At 37.3% G+C, this 12061-nt stretch overlaps 1 protein-coding gene across 25 annotated transcripts in view; it reads left to right on the top strand.

The window, feature by feature from the left end:
* The window catches only part of ZBTB20 (zinc finger and BTB domain containing 20), a 504648-nt gene that overhangs the window by 79316 nt on the left and 413271 nt on the right, over positions 1-12061 (top strand). For 17 of the 25 annotated variants that reach the window (XM_088158952.1, XM_088158933.1, XM_088158947.1 and 14 more), the window contains one exon: positions 7703-7762. The gene's annotated coding sequence lies outside the window, so the exon portion shown is untranslated. Of the gene's footprint in view, positions 1-4212; positions 4308-7702; positions 7763-7879; positions 7950-12061 lie in introns of those variants that run through there. The other 8 variants (XM_088158951.1, XM_088158937.1, XM_088158931.1 and 5 more) reach the window with 3 other exon arrangements.

Here is a 12061-nt window from a genome sequence, read left to right as displayed (position 1 = left end):
TTGGTACCACCTGCTGCTCATATACACTGAGCATCTTTCCCAGGGGTATCCAGCTAGCACTGTGTAAGTACACACTGGAAAGCCTGCATAATTAATGAGGACATAGCTAACTTATCTACCTCTTGAAAAATGTCCTGAAAGGACTTCTAAACTCAAAGAAAGATCCTGCTTTGTCTTCTGGGTCTAGTGAAATACAAAAGGTTTTGGGAGGATTTGCTGTTAGTTTTGTTAAAATTGTTTCCATTGTGAGACTTCAGCAATTTTGAATGAAAGTCCTTTTCCTTCAGCTGAGGCTTCCAGAAGAAGATTTGAAATCAAAAGTTAAAGGAGGGAAGGCATTGTGCGTATATCATTAATGCTGCATCTTTTGTCTACTGAAGTATTTGTAAGCTAGCCTTTAAGTCCATCAAAGATACATTTTAGTGTTTTCTCTACATGTCTTCTGCTTATCCTTATTTTCTATAGCATTAGGTATAGTCAGAAATACATGTATTAGTTATACATTCTTCTCTATGTGTCAAACAGAATTTGTAAGTAATTTATGTGAGCAGTACACAGTAAACCATTCTCATACAGTGTACTAAATATTAAATATACAGCATAATGTGCTAATAAAATGTTGCTAACATAAGTAGGCCACCTAAATTAGAGACTAAGCCAACTCTATGATTAACTGTCTCATCTCCTGAATTGTACCTTTGGAAGGCTTTAGTAGGCAAAAAAAAGTTAAGTAGTACATAAATATTGACAAAATTGTTAAGATCTAAAACCGAGGGGAAAAAAAACAAACAATGTTTGACCATTATAGCAATTAAGAGCAGATTAATAAGAATGTTATTAAATATCACATTGTACACGTTTATATCAATGCTGAAGGAATATTAGGATGTGAATTGTCACTGGAACAGGCTTCCCAGAAGACTCATCACAACACCAAGCTTGACAGAGTTCAAGAAGGATTTGGACAATGTTCTCAGGCACATGGTGTGACTCTTGGAGTGTCCTGTGAAGGGCCAGGAGTTGGACTTTGATGATCCGTCTGCCCCTTCCAACTCAGCACATTCTGTGGTTTTGTGATATGTCTTCATTAATCCAGGGCTTCAAAAACAATATTACAGAATGATTTCTATGAAATGCTAGTTGAGAAAAGTTGTCTGAGATTCAACCATGTTTCTGCTCTGGTGATGATGATGATATTATAGACAAAAAGTTGTGACTGTGTGATTGGCCTGAGGTTACTAAGGAGGAGATGGGCATTGTTTTAGACTACTGAATGCTGGGGACTTCAAAGGATCTGTGCTAACTTCAGCAGGTAAAGAAATATTGCTTGTTTTATCCAGCAAGGAACTTTGAACTTCTCTCATTTTCAGCATATCACCTGGGAAGGATGTATCACATCATCATTGGGCAGAATGCATTAGGCAGAATGATGTGTCAGACGGGAGAAGACAAAGATGGGCCCAGCTGGAGGTCCAGCCTATAACAGCATCTCGTCAGAATCTCAGGGGCCAGTGGTGATGACCTTTTTCTGTTTGTGGCACGGATGAGGTTTGCTTCAGTAGGGTAGCTTTAGTCCATACAGAAAATGAGGTTGTACTGAGGCTGTTTTATCCTTTGTTGTAGAATTTGTGTCTGAACTTTCACCAGGTTTTCCCTCTGAATTTAGCATCTTCCTAGCAGATGTACAGAAGCTGAGGAAACTGCATATGCCTCACAGGAATCTTATTTTTGCTCAGCTGCAGTTCAGAAACAGCCATCCTATTCACTAGCAAACACGTGAATACAGGATCTTTATACTAAAACTCTTCTTTCTGTGGTTAAAATTCCAGTGTGGTTTGGTGAGAGGAAGGTATGTGGGGGTTAATAAGAAATGTGCATTCTTCAAAACAACCCCACCTCCAAAAAACATGTCCACAGCCTTACAAAATACTTGGTTTGTGTCCTAAAATAAAACATGTATTTCATGCTCTAAAAGTCTGAGGTTTGTAGCTGAAAAAGATTAAGTAAATAATTCAGAATTTGTTATGTTTACTTGTTAATAATTAAGCAGGTTAGTCTGTGTACTTTTTATAGGCACTGAACTTTATTTATTTATTTTTATTTACTTGGCTCATGTTCTGATTTTTAAATTTGAAGAAGTTTCTGCCAAGGAAGAGATCATGAGAGAAAAGACATCAAGGAGTTAAGTACTGCACAGGAAACAAAATCTGTAGGGACACATAATCTCTGGAGAGAATGGAGAGTAGTCATCTCTCACTTCCCTTCTGCATTCCTTCAGATTAATCTCTAGTGCTTTAAGGGAATTAAATTTTAAATTTGATAATGATTTTTCAGACAAAAGCAGCAACTTTGATTCCTACTTCGTGTTTCCACTGACCAGAGACAGAGAGGTCACTCTTTGTAATGAGGTGACATTTGGTTCATCAAGTTCCAGCCTTGTTCTGTTTCAGAAATAGCACAGAAATTTGAAGGAAAAGATCAGTAACAGACACATCACGTGTCTATTTTTGTGTTGTTTGAGTGAGTTATGGTCTGGGGAGATGCTGTAAACTGACAGATGTGAAGTCTGAAATCCTTGTCTTATGAGGAGGTATGGAGAGGCCACAGCAGCATGAGTTGCTCTCCCAGCTGCATTTGGAACCATCCTGTGGCAGGCGATAGTTTAGTCTAAGTGGATCAGTCTGGGCATCTCTGCTTTCAGTGGTAATGTGTTGGAACCCTGGATAAAAAAGCAATAGTAATGAACAGGCCAATAGCTTCCCAGACTCCCCTTGAATCTCAGTATCTGTCATTGAGAAGAGAATGGGATGAGAAGCAAAATAACTCTGTGTTTTCTCCAGTAATTTTTGCTTGTTGTTTTACGTAGTCTACCCTGAGCATAGATTGAAATAGAGAAGGAGAAGAGGTTTGGATTTGGGTTTGGTTCCCCCCTCCTCCCCTGCCCACTGCTAATCACATTCCCTTCCTACCTTAAGTAAGGTCACTGCCTAATATTTTCGAATGTTTGAAGTGTTCCTTTGGTCTTGGCAGAATAAGATATTATTTGATATTTTCACTCACCTTTTCCAAAGAGGAGACAAGCACAAGGTAGTGTGAAAAGTCAGCTGAAGTGATTGGCATTAAAAGACAAAAGCTGCTGAAATGTGAGAGTGATCTTTGCACTGTATATTAAAAATCAAAGATTTTAAAAGACTGTTTATGTGAAAATTAATAACCTGATTTTGTTGACAGTTGAAGTCTTCAGCTGTTACCATAGTTTGTTTTAATTCTCTGTCTGCACTGCTATTTCCTTCTGAAGAAATACACAGGCGCATTGCTAGTACCTCTGATATTAAAAGTGCCATTTGCTTCTCATGTTCCAGGTGATGATTTCTGTTTAAGTAAACTTATGGTACATGAAGTGAAGGCATGTGAACCTCACAGACAGCATTACAGATGCTCCCTTTTCTCCCATCATGTGACTGTTGCCTTTGAAGATCATTTTGTCCTGAGCCTAGACAGTTAATCCAAGTCTCCCACAGAGGAAAATACGGACAAGGAGTATTTTTCAAATAGATTTGAGTAGTGCACAGGGAACTAAAATTGTTTCCTGAAAGAAATTTTCATGTGTGAAGGATGTAACTCTAACATGGTTATTTCTTTAATTTTTTTCTGTACACATACGAAGCTTCCTTTCCCAAAAAAAAGCCAAGTCATGTCCAGTTCATTATCTTATACTTGCAGACCAGGTCAGTGGTCTGCTTTGGGCAGTTGTCTTCAGAAATTCTTCAGACAGTGTCTTTATAATTTAATAATTTAATAATTTAATAATTTCATAATTTCATAATTTCATAATTTAATGCTAGTCACTTGATTTATTCTTTTTTTTTTCCCTCCAGACAGACAAGCTTGAGTCTTGAGAAAAGTTACGGAAATCTCAATTCTAGTTCTCAGTGGACCAAAGTCCGTATCACAGAAAAACATTACTGCAGTCAGTAAGAGTTGCCCTGTGTTTATAAGTCCAGTGAAGGGTTGAACCAGCCATAAAACCTGATGGTTCAACATGGTCCTTCAGTTCAAAGCTGAGGGGTAGTGGTGAGCCTGTGTGAGACAGTCTGTTCTCCTGCTAGAAATGCTGCCCTGAAAGTGAGGGGATTTTAAGCTTTAAGTGTGTCACATAAGACTTTTCCACAAACATTAAATTCTCACACAAATCTTTTTTTTTTTTTTTAGAGCTTTGTTGTGATGCACTGTCAATTTTGCTGAGAATATATTTTGCCTAAGTTTCATGCCAGGTTAAATCTCAAAAGAGACCAAGAGATTTACAGGTACTCTCACAGTGAATCATATCTGAGATTCTTTTTGGCTCCTATATTCATAGCATTAACAAACAATGATTTATTTCATTCACTTGCTGCTGGACTTTAGTTTGTATGTGTGATGATTATGTTTGGAAGGAATTGAACTGGAGTGATGCTAATACAATTTATCTTACTCTTTGAATTTTGTTCTTAAATGTAGGATCTTAAAGAGAGGTTTACCATTCTACAATATTCCCACCCCCCCCCATCATAATCTTGAGAGAAAATGTAAATAAAATTGACACATTCTTTACATTTTCTTGAATGGAATGCATTTATTTCAGTTTCACTTAATCTGATGATAGGTCACTGAACAGTGTTTTTTTAATTAGTAGCAAATGTCAGAAAGCCATGCAGCCTATAAGGCACCAACATGAGGAAATGAACAAGTGTGTATAGTTCCTCTTGTTTTCATTTTCAGAAGTACAGGATACTCTTGTTACTGTACAAGCAATTAGCATAGTGGAAGAGGCATTTTTAATTTAGGACTGTTTAAGTTACCCGTTTCTATATTTCTTAATTTTGTGGTAGATCTCATTCTGGTTAGATATTTAAAAAGCAGAGTTAATAAATATACCTGATTTACTTCATCCTGAAAAGCACATTTTTTAGGAAATCACCATGGCCTACCTCGAGCCTCTCTGAGGACTGATAGACTTAGAGCTTTGAGCCCAGTAAGCCTCTAGTGAGCCTATGCTGTGAAGTATTCACCTGTGCTTGGTACATGGAGTTAACTTTCATGTAAAAGTGAAAAAAACAAAGTGGTTTCCTGAATTGCATGCAGAGTTTTTCACTCCATTGATGTCATAGAGATGCATCAGATTTTGAGGGTATTGCTTGATGTGATATGATTTGTATCAGCAATAAGCTATCGATCTAAATTAAACCACAAGGTTTAAACATGGAGGTTGGAATTGAAAGCAAAGTGTATGGCCTGGAAACAGCTGTCTTGGTCCAACAAATTACCATCTCAAGTATAAGGCTTGATTAATTTAAATCATGTATAAAAAGAGTTATAAAAACTCTGGCAGAAATATTGCCTCTAATTAAATTCAGGCATTCAAATGTTTAGAAAGGATCAATTAATGATTATGAAAATAAAGTAACTGTAACAGCTGTACAGACTCTTTTACAGAAGTTTCTGGCAAAAATTACAGCTGGCAAGAAGGTAGCTTGTCATCATGAGTAATTGTACAAATTTTCAAATGCCAGTAGGCCAGAGAAGAGAAACTGAGACTTTTGACTGGGATTTAATCCTTTGCAGAGCTTGAGGAGTCTAAACACTGGTGGGGGTCTGACTGACCAATGGGTTTTAAAATAGAAAATTTTCTCTCGCACCTTGTGATTAGATTTTCCCATGCTCTTTCCATGTTTTTCAGCTGTCCCAGGCTCCCCAGTACCACCCTCTCTTACTGGGCTCACCCAGCAGAGCTGTCTCTCACTGCAGCACATAATGTGCCAGCAAGCACAGAGTGGTGCAGCTGGTAGATGAGGTAGCCATTAGGCAAACAGTACAATTTTGTATCTGATAGTATCGCTTGAATCAAACATATCCTTGTGCAATCCATCCAGCAGCATTTAAAGGTCAAAACCCAATCCTTATTATTCAATATCTAGGCCTTGTGCTTTGCTTTATTCATTGTCTGTGCAGATCTGATAGACTGTTCCAGACCATCCTTGTGTAATGCTGGAAAGCGCTAACAGCCGCTGTCCAGCGAGTCTCTCTCTATTCAGGCAACTCCACACCTTAGGAAAGCTGGAGCATTTGTTGCATAGCCTTAGATCAAGCAAAATAAACCTTCTTCCCTGAAAATAGTGGAAGCTGCCATTCAGCAACTATAAAACAGCATCCAACAGCAACTGAAAACAGTATCCAGCTGCCATGTCAAGTACACTCAGGACTGACCTACATGAGCTGGGAGATTGTCATAGGGAAATTTCTGCAAATGCTGCTGGAGGCATCATTTGATTGTAATGACCACAGGTAGAAAGCACCTAGAAAACAAAAAGAAAATTACAAGATCTGCAAAGAAATTGTGAGCATGTCTCAGAGAAAGAAACAGAAGCATCCCTGGTGAGAAGGAACTGGTGAGAAGTCAGGCTTGGAAGCAAAGAGCCTGAAAGCCTACTGGTGTTATATCTTCTTTATTTGAGAAAGCAACACTTCGTGTGCTTTCTCTATAAATTAATATATGTTCTCCAAAGATGAGCTCATTCTGAGGAGTAATCTGTTCTTACCTGTAATACCTGGAATTAAAATATCTTCATGGCTAGCTATGAAGAACCCCTAGTAGCAAAATATCTAAATTATTTTTTATAATATACAAACCAATTATTAATTTTAAAATTATTTTAGTAATTTATCTAAAATTATATTTTTGCATTTTTAAATATATTGTTAAAGAACACCAGTAGTCTTAGTCGTGCCATACTCAAGCTGGCATTAGCTTTGGACTCAGGTTCTTAGGTGGAAAGTCAGCACTTGAGAGGAACAAAGGGGTCTCCCTGCTCCTGCAAGGAAGCAGGAAGCCTGACTGGAATAGATTTGAGCACTGTAATCTAAGTGAACCTCTTATAACAGAAATTGGAATCTATGACAATGTGGTCCCTAAACCATGTTCTGAACTGGTGAAGGAGGGTGCTCAACTCCAACTTTTAGTCTTTCAAAATGCTTACTTTTTCCTCAGTTATGTGACAGCCACTTCTGAACATTTTGGTAGTTAGCAGTATATGGTATTAGGTCTGCTTTTTGTTCTTTGTTTTTTCAATGCAGCCCATGGAGAGGATTTTTAAACATTTTAGTCATTAAAGCCATTTAGAGTTGAAAATATGAAAATGCTGTATACATTTTTCATTAGGAAAAAACACAAAAAACCTCTTTGGACACAACCTGTCAGAGAACTTACCTCTCACTTTTTCCAAAATGCATTTGAATGACAAACATAAGTGGCAAAACTTTGGTTGTGACTTGCATTTGTTTTTATCCCTAAAATGAATTAAACTACACTTAATGGAAAAAAAAAAAAAAAAAAAAAAAAAAAAAAAGAGAGATTAACTTTTTTGAAGCATGGAGTTTTGAAATCACTCCCAAATTACTTTGTGTCCAGCTATAACTTTCCTCTTGAAGCATGTGCATAGCATGAGATTTGAAATACTGGTATATTTAGTTTATTTGTTTGTCACCTGTGCACTACATATGAATGTGTAGGACTTTGTTTTGTCTTCCTTCAGATAGCTGTATGTTTATATATATACAGCATTCCACCCACTTCCCCCACTGAACACCAGTTATTCGACTGTTACAGAAACTCAGGATTTTTTGTGTGCAAATCCCTAAACATACTCATTTCTCTTCTTTACAGCAGCATAAGAAAGAAGTGTTGAGAACTGCTCTTAACCCTTTTGGAGGTCGAAGTCAAAAGGTAAAACCAAATGCTAATGTTTGTGTTTCTGAAGGTGTTGCTCTCCTAATTGTTTGGAAATGCTATTTCCTTACCACATCTGAACTGAGATTTCCCACAGGAGAAAAGCAGGGATATGGTAAGAAGAATCAAAACGTTATTAGACCTCTTTAAGAGCCACCAGCATATCTGGGCATAAATTATACAGGTAAGTTACAACTGGTAAACTGCAATTATCTGTTTACTTAATATGACATTGGCATTGAGAGTCAATGGGAATTTCAGTAAGATTTAATATTGCTAAGGATTTAATGATTTTTGTATCACTATTATTTGATAGTTTTTATGATATATAAAGTTTTTTCAAATTACAGTAAAACAAATCCTGTAGCTCTTTTCTCAGGCAAGAATCCCTCAATGGGAGTTTTGCCTGAGTGAGAACTGAATGAGGTCTAAATAATTAGCAATTAAAATATTCAGTTATTGTTCTACTGTATATAACAAAGCACTGGAGGTATTAAAAATTGCTAATCTCCTTCTTATTAAAATGTTAACTGCTAAACATAATACAGTTTTGCATTTCTATCATTCATTTTTGCAGTTCATTAGTAGAGGTGAAATGTTTGTGACAAATAGTCATTTGAACTTTTCAGGGATTGACTTTGTTTTCCTGGCATTTTAGTTAATGTTTCCAACTGAGTTAATTTACAAGCAGAAGTTTTTGCGTAAGCCCTGGATTTTAGTAAAAAACCTGATCATGAGTAACTTCTCATATGCCATTCATGAGTATTTGCAGAAGGAAGCCAATGGTAAGCTACTCCTTGGGAGGCAGGGCTGGGCAGTTTGGGTATTCCCATTTTTATATATTTTGATTAGCAGCTTCTTGTAATGAACTCAAGTGATAGATTAAGGGTTGTCCATAGCATTTACTGGACCATTTTCAGTGAGACACTGGAATGTGAACAGTTCAGCAACAGGCTAAGGAGCAAAGTTGTGCACCCCAGGCCTGTTAGTTAGCACATGAGCTCTTTATTACCATGCTAGTTAATGTAAGGGCCAGACTGTACTCTCATTCTGCTTCACAGTGCAGAAGAATAAGTGAGATACATCTCCTGTCTCCTTCTTCACATAGCAGCAGAGGAAGTGTGGGAAGGGAGAGTCGTATTTGGTGATAGAGAACAGAGTGGTAAGTGAAGGTGGTAACTGGTAGAGGAAGAAGAATTTATGGAAGAATTTGGTGACAGGTGAATTTCATAGAGGAAGGTGGCACTCCCTGGAGTAGATTTTGCTATTTATTATGCCTAAAGGGATTTTTTTTTCTGATCTTTCTGTAGAAACATTTAGACCTAGGCATTTAATTGTGCTATATGACTGTTGGCAATTCAGGCCATGATTCTGCAAGGATTTGCACATGTATTTCACTTACAGTATTATGAGTAATCCTGTTGAAATACATGAGATTAATTGCAGGACGTAAAGTTAGGCATGTATATTTGTCTTTGTAGTAAAAGAGGTGCAGTTTAATTTATTTATTTACTTTCAGGGTGGGAAATTATTTTAAAAAAATACATGGGATTTTCCACTAATTTTGTAGCAATAAAAGAAGAGGTGGATGGTAGCAAAATAAGTTTTCTGCTTGTTTCCCCGAATCATATTTTTGTCAAGTTCTCATCTGTAAAGTGTGGGTAAGAACAGGCTGCTATAATTTTCTTTTTTTACATGCACAGTTAAACCTCCAGCTAGAATGAGATGATCATATGATTTATTATAGAGGAGTGAATAGGACAGAAATCAAACAGGAAGGCATGTGTACTTGTGTGGACTCTTGTTTATAATTTCATCAGATTGGTGCACACTCAGACATTTTATTTAGTGATAAGATATGCAAATTATTCTGGAGCCAGCAGCAATACCTTCACCTTCTTCAAAACTAGCAGAGATTTTTAAACCAAATCTCAGTAACAACTTTTATTTTAAAGCAACTGTTCCTAAGATATAGCTACCAAGTACAGACAAGTAAGTGTAGAATTGTTTCCTACTTTCCTTCATACCATTTTCTTTCCTCTCTTGTTTACCTCCATGGAGGAGCAAGGCCACAGGCTTACCTGTAAATATGTGTATATTATGTGTATATAATATTACATATTATATATAATATGTAATATGTGTAAACTATGGGCAACAGTGCAGAGGAGCTATAAAGTTATGTGGAAGTTTGTGCAAAGCACAGGAACACAGTTTGAAAATGGTGAGACCTATGGAATGAGATGTACCATAGGAGATATCTTCTGTTTCTTCAGTTGCTTACATCACATCTTTATATCTATGAAGGGTTGGGTTGCACAAACTCTTCATTTCAACTTTTTCCTCTGTCTTTGGTTGTATTTTTCTTCCATTTTATGTCCATAAATTGGAATGTGGTAGTAGAAGTAGTGGATACAGTGGGACATTTGGATGGTAGCTTTGCCATGAGATCGAGACCTGAAATTCCTCAAAGCTGTAGATATTTAGCTGCTGGGGTTTTTGTTTTGAGTGTACATACAGTCGTGAGAGAAAGGGTGTCACTGAATATGCAGCCTGGGATTTAAATGTTAGATGTGTATATTTTTTGAATTCTTGTTCAAGTCAGTGTGCACTGACTGTAAAGTGATAATCCTGTTTATTTTCTCTAGATTCCTCCTCTTTTCTCTGTGAATGTGTGCACATAACTATGTCCAAATGCTTCCGTCTGAAGTTTTTCTAGGAGTTTCTAGGCTTGTTTTCTTCTTATTGTTTTTAGTGTGTGTACCTAACTAACCAGAAAGCTATCTGGACTGAAAGCATCCAACAAAGGGTAACTACTGAAGTTCCTGATTAGAAAGAGATGACTTGTCCATAAAGTGTAAGTCCTGTAATATGTTCTCATGGATCTGGGTACTCTTTGTGAAAAAGCCAAAGTACTCAAGGCTTACTTAAGCTTGTGTGGATTTGGGCCACTGCAGCAGAACATTTTGTTTACAACAACTAATTCTAGGACCTACTTTGGTGTTGTGGATACTTAACTCCTACCCACTCAAATGGAAGCACTTCAAAATAATTAAAGTAAATGAATTATCCAGACACAGAGCAAACCCTTTCAGAGATTTAGTGAGTTTATGGAAAGCAAGAATCTGGGGTTTTGTGGTGTTTTTTTTCTAAACCATTTATTTCAAGGCCTTCTTAAATAAGAAGCCAATGCTTTCGTTGAAACAAAAAAATAAATCTGAATTTTTGACTGTCATTACTGCCATGGCTGATGAAGTTAAGTCATTGAAATCTAGAAAGAAAAACAGATGGAATTTGTCTTAGCAAGCTGAAGTCCAGGCAGCAGTGTATTGCCTCTCTGCAAAATGCTTACTGAGGTATCACTGGAAGAAATACAGTGGCTGTTGTGGTATGCTCACTTTTAACCCACTGCTGTAAAAGACTTTGAAAGATGTGTAAGTATTTGAGGGAATTTCCCTGATAGGCTGTAGAAATTCTCCTAGTTTGGTCTTTCACCTGAATGGATGCACTTTAACCCTCTGTTGCAGTCCTGGTGCCATGGTTGCAGTTACCAGCACTTGGCCAGTTGCCACAAGAATTGATCACTTGCTGTTGTGTAGGGAATAATTGCCTAGATCTGATACCAATAAACTTGTTAATCCTACCAAAACCTGTGCATTCATATTTGATAAATATTGGTACTGGAATCTATCATATGCTTTCAACATCAAGCTTCACAGGAATTCTCTGCTTCCATGCAGAAGTCCTCCTTACTTGCAGCTCCAGGAGGCAAAATTCAGCTTCCGTCTTATGTTGACACTGTATTTGCTGGCAATAGTAGCATTCCAGAAGTAGAGGGGACCAGCATTGCAGCTTGCACTGCTGTTTCTCTGCTTGATGAATAATAGCCCACTGGGCTAGTTAACCATTACACTGACTTTTTCCTGTTCTTCATAGTTGATTTGTGCCCAGGGGACATGGGTTACCAGAGCCTGTCTGCCAATCCAAAGTTCATTATTGTGTGTTCGTGTGTGTTTATGTTTACCTGTATGCATATCTGTTCTGTGGATCATGCATATCCAGGAGATACTCTAGTAAAACTAACAATGCCACGCCACTGTGCCTGGTTCTTCTATATAAAAGGTGTAATTCAGAGGTAATGTTTTACTCTCCCTCCTTTAGTGTTTTTGTTAATGCATGTGAAAGGATTGGCCTCTTAAATCAACACATTGGTTTCCTCGTTCAGTGCTTTAGGCATGGAGTTTCAGGATGCTAAAATTCTCTTCCTTAGAGCACATTTGAATCATATGGCCTGTG

Source organism: Sturnus vulgaris, chromosome 2 (genome assembly GCF_052056855.1).
Source record: "Sturnus vulgaris isolate bStuVul1 chromosome 2, bStuVul1.hap1, whole genome shotgun sequence".
NCBI lineage: Eukaryota > Metazoa > Chordata > Aves > Passeriformes > Sturnidae > Sturnus > Sturnus vulgaris.
The sequence above is the reverse complement of the archived record's forward strand: the minus strand, read 5'-3'. Positions and strand labels throughout refer to the sequence as shown.